This window comes from Tigriopus californicus, chromosome 6, assembly GCF_007210705.1.
Source record: "Tigriopus californicus strain San Diego chromosome 6, Tcal_SD_v2.1, whole genome shotgun sequence".
Lineage (NCBI taxonomy): Eukaryota > Metazoa > Arthropoda > Copepoda > Harpacticoida > Harpacticidae > Tigriopus > Tigriopus californicus.
Genome location: NC_081445.1, coordinates 4,246,017 through 4,251,189, shown reverse-complemented (window position 1 = coordinate 4,251,189; position 5,173 = coordinate 4,246,017). Strand labels below are relative to the sequence as shown.

The window sequence follows — 5,173 nt, the reverse complement described above, 5'->3', positions numbered from 1 at the left end:
ATGGATCCGATGAGATTGTACGCCAAGGTGGCCAATAAACCTAGTCAAAAAATCGACGTGCGGAGGTTCGCCCGTCCCGGTAGCTATTGATTTTACGTGGAACCGTGTTGAAACCTATTTACCATGGTCAGTCCTGGCTGATTTCGTTTTCATGGATCTGAAAATCTGAAAACCAGAGATCTCGTCTCGCATGATCGTGGACGAAAATGGTCGGAAACAAGTAGAGAAGGATGACGTGTATTGTTCAGGTAAGGAAAACGGAATGGTTGAACAAGATCTAGTTGGACATAATGAAGGCAGTCAAGCTAACGCTCATGATGGTACATCACATCTCACCAACTCCCCTATCAACAACGTGCAATGAACAGAAGCACGTGGCCAAAGAATAACATATTAAAATAATAGACATAAGAAATACATTTAACTCGCTTGAAATCGATCTGGAGCCCGTCGATCTCTTGCGCTTTGTCTGGGAGCACATTGGATGTCTTCATGAACTTCGGCGTCCGGATCAGGAAAACCACGGACCGCCCGACGAAGGAATCGAAGATTTCGCTCCAATAAGAGACCTGTTGGGAATCGAAGTAAGTATCGTCGGGGTGAGCGATTCTCGACAACATTGGCCAGTTTGTCCCATCGGCGTGTTGTGGGATCCTGAACCAGGACACGTTCGCCGACCGGAACCTTTTTCCTCGCACGAACGGTCTGATCGAAGTAAATCTTCCCTCTGCACTTGGCGAGAAGATGTTTGAGACTTTTCACACTCGATTCGGCATGACCATTGGACTGCGGATGGTGCGGCGAATATGGTCTCCAAGCAATACCCCACTGTCTGAAAAAATCCCGTGTAACTGACGAAGCAAATGGTGTCCCATTGTCCGACCTTAAAATATTGGACACACCGGTCAAGGAGAAGAAGCCACGAAGTTCCCGAATAAGACCCACAGCTGTTGGAGATGTTTCAAATTTCGCAATTAATGGGAATCCAGAAAAACGGTCCGAGTACACCAGATATTCCTTTCCTCCAAATGAAAAAAAATCAGCCGAAACCATTTCAAATGGCCGGGATGGTTGATCGGTTAAAAGGAGCGGTTCGGCAAGATTAGAAAGTCTAAAGTAGGCACAATCTGGGCAAAACTCTACCATATTCGTAATATCTGAATTAAAACATGGCCAAAACACGATTTGCCTTGCCCTTCTTTTCGTTCGCTCGACCCCCTGGTGACTAGAATGAAGTTCGTATAATATATCTTTTTTTGCAGGAACGGGGCCGACGATGCAAGCACCCCGGAGGACTAGATCTCCATCCACGGAGAGCTCATCTGCCACTCTCTTGAAAAGGGAGACGTATCCATCACGAGCTTTGGTTACTGTCCCTTTCTCGACTGCGGACCTCAGTTGAAGATATTCAGAGCAATTACGTGCCACTTCGGACATCCGTTCCAAGGAGATATCGGTCCGACAAGCTTGAATCTTGGCTATCTCTAAATTGGTTTGATCCTCATAGACATCATCGTCCTCCTCGTCAACTGGATTTGAGATGGGAGCACGGGACAAAGCATCCGGGATAAAGTGATCCTTTCCACATCTCCATTCAACGGTAAAGTTAAATTGAGAAAGACGGGATTTATAACTCAAGATTCGGGCATTGTCTATAGAGTTCATCATCTGATCATTGAAGATTGAGCGCAGGGGCTTATGATCCGTCACCACGGAGAAATGTTCGAGCCCAGTTAGGTACATTCGACATGTTTTGATCGCCCAGTAAATAGCCAAAGCTCCCAATTCAACAATAGCGTACCTGCTCTCCGTATCTTTGAGGAAGCGTGACCCACACTGGATCAGACGCCACTCACCCTCATGAAGTTGCAGGAGGGCAAAACCAAGACCTTTTAACTTGGAAGCATCTGTCTTGAGTACTGTTTTTGCTCCTAGATTAAACATCCCAAGGATTGGAAGGGACGTAAGAGCGGTCTTGATTTTTTCAAAAGCCATAGAATGCTCGGGCAACCACAGAAATGCATTCTTGATCTTTAGAAGTCCTCTGAGAGGCTCGGCTGAAACGGCGATCTGACTAGTGAATTGACCAAGCTGATTGACTAACCCCATGAATGACCGGAGATCGCGTCTATCCTCTGGCATTGGAAAGTGCCGGATCACATTAAGTTTTTCCGGATCAGCCTTAATGGAGTTCCTGGAAATCTGATAGCCCACGAAGTCAATACATTTCGAGCCACCGATCACACTCTTGCGCCCATTAACGGTCATTCCATACCGGACACAAGGTTCAAGAATTTCACAGGTCAATTGCACAAGATCTTGATATTCGGGTTGGCCAGCGGCTATATCGTCGATGACCTTCTGGATGTCGACACCCGACATCGCCATGTGGCCTCTATAAGAGAAAGAATCCCCTGTTGAGATGAAACCCATCGAAGAACGCAGAAATCGAAATTTCCCAAAAGGAGTAAGAAAGGTCGTCAACTCTTGAGATTTTTTCTCCAGTGGCATTTGCCAATACCCTTTTACCAAGTCCAATTTGACAAAATACTTATCCGTTGGGCGGAATCCGGATATGGCCTCGGTAGGAGTTTTTATTGGATGGATTGAGCGCACAACTTGAGTGTTTAAACGGGTCAAATCCACGCATAGCCTGAATGATCCGTCAGACTTGGGTACTACCACAAGAGGGCGGCACCACGTCGTTGGTAAATCACCCACCGGCTCTGTGATACCCTGAACAACCATATCATTCAGCATTTTCCTTACTGGCTCCTGTTGAGGGACTGGGATATTACGAGCAGAGTTGATGGCGAAAGGAGTAGCTCCCTCCTTTAAAGTTATAACCATGGGATCTCCTACAATTGGGCCACTCATGGGCTTCAAGCATGACTCCTGAAACGCCTCTCTGTAAATAGATCTGAGTTTACACTCCACGCTTTTGAAATCGTCATCGCAAGGATCTTGAGGTAACAGAAATCCATTCATCCCGAACCGTCACCGGCCAAACAGGGGCGGGTGAAATTTCGGACGGATGATCACCCTCTTGTTTCTGGATTTTAGAAATGATGGGATATGATGGATTTGGGAAGTTGCGATGAACAATTCCGAAACCCTGACAGGCCTCCAAACTCAGGTAAGCATCATCAATATCCTTACTGACAACCAATGTGTCACATCAACGATTATGTAGGTCTCATTTAACGAAAGGTCGGTCTGGAAAGTGCCAAAAATATCGATTGATCGCCCATTCACTCCTGTAATTTTGGAATTATGGAAACGATTTTCAACGGTATGAATTGGCATAATTCGGAATCTATGAATTGATTCATGCCCATGATTACATCATCTGCCCCAGTATCCGAACCCGGTAACCGAAGTTTTGCCGATTTTTGTGAACCAGTAGGAGAGACCAGAACTTCTATTTGATTTGATCTGGCTTTCAGTGATGAGGAAGCAACTTTCAGATGTAATCCACTCACCACGATTTCGTCTTCCTTGGGTTTTACCCTTATGGAGTGTGCTTTCACCTGATTTTTGAAGCGGCAAACAGGTTGCCAATGACCGGGTTTCCCACATCCATGGCAAGTAGACTTCAGTGCCGGACATTCCTCACGAGTGTGTCTCTTGGACGATCTGCAAAAAGAACACCTCTCGGATGATCCAGACTTCTCAAGTTTTGGACCTGACTTTCCACCGCTCCTCTTCTAAGAAGACTTGGTGGCGGCGTTGACTCCCAATTCCGCAGAATTGACAAATTGGTGTGACGTAAAAGTACGGGTGCCGTCACGGATGGTCTCAGCCTCGAGAACGAATTTACGAGCCTCGTTAAATGTGGACGGGTTGCGCTCCATAAGTTTGGCCTTGTCCAAATTATTGCCTGGAATAAGAGGGCTATTAGAAGGCGATCTTCCGTGATTTGAGAAGTATTAGCATAATCAGCCAGTTCTCGAATTGTGTTGCAAAATGAAATATAATCTTGGCCTTCTTTTTGATTGACGCCCAATAGATCCCTCATGTCAAGATGAACGTTACGGAGACTTCGTAAATGACCCTCAATGATGTTGAGAATTTCGACCACTGTACGGCCGGTATCCGAACGTATTCCAAGGGAATGACGTACAATGCATAGGAAGCCCGGGCTGCAGCACTCCCATAAAAGCCCAACTTGGATTGCCCTCTCCCGCTGATCTAGGTAAGTAAGTTGGAAATAATTATTCCCTAAAGGGCGCCATCTGACAAACTCAGGACTTCTGGAGGTCCAGCGTGTCCAATTGTGCGAATCAGTACCCGTGAAAAGGTGGATGTCAAGACCAGATGTGGGGAATGTTTCTCGTTTTCACGTTCGTCCAGTGGAGTGGTCTGGAAAGCTGTCATTCGAGGAGCCCAAAGATTCTATACATTGAGATATCATCATGTCCATGGAGAAGTCGCCGAAAGTGATCTTATCAAGGCGACTATTCCTTTTGCAATGATTAAATCAACGGTCATAAATGAGCTTTTTTTATAATTTCCACGACGCCCGTTTATGTGGCATACCCAATGGCAACCTGCTGGTCCTCATTCTTCCGAAAGCTCCTATCCCGGAGTTTATAGTCATTGGTACGAGGAAAATCAGAATCATCAACAGGGACCAAATCCGTCTATGCTTCCATTGTAGAGCCGAAGACCACCTAGAAAGCAATTGTCCACTCATTAAACAGGTCGTAGAAAATCACGAAAATCCAGTCAAATCGTCTCTTTACCGAAGTGGATCGAAGGACGAATGCAGAAATGGAGTGTCCGAGTTTTCGACAAAGGCACGCTCAACGATAAATGCTAATCAAAAACAATATACCTTTTGGGGACTTTAACATCGTTTTCTCAAAAGCCTCATTTAAAAACACCAAATTTTGTGACCTCATGATCAGCGGTGGGCTTGCTTCGGTAATTAAAAATCCCACAAGAATAACGATAGCAATCAAAACCTCTATCGACAATATTTTCACAAATAGAAAAATGGGCATTAAAAGCGGTATCCTGCTTTGCGACATAAGCGATCGCTTTGCGCCGTTTATCTCTTTAGATAAACAAAAGAATCAGAAGTCCCCCTGTGGCTTAGAATTTAGAAGGCTTACTGGGCCTAATAAAATGGAAAAACTTCGAACAGCTCTGAAGTTAGTTCATTGGCACA

The 5,173-nt window shown here is 45.4% G+C and overlaps 1 long non-coding RNA gene across 1 annotated transcript; it reads left to right on the top strand.

The window, feature by feature from the left end:
• Positions 1–3,385: 3,385 nt before the first annotated feature.
• Positions 3,386–4,960, top strand: LOC131882608 (uncharacterized). The gene is made up of 3 exons (XR_009373509.1): positions 3,386–3,926; positions 4,010–4,195; positions 4,260–4,960. It is a non-coding gene; the product is annotated as an uncharacterized LOC131882608 (long non-coding RNA).
• Positions 4,961–5,173: the final 213 nt, after the last annotated feature.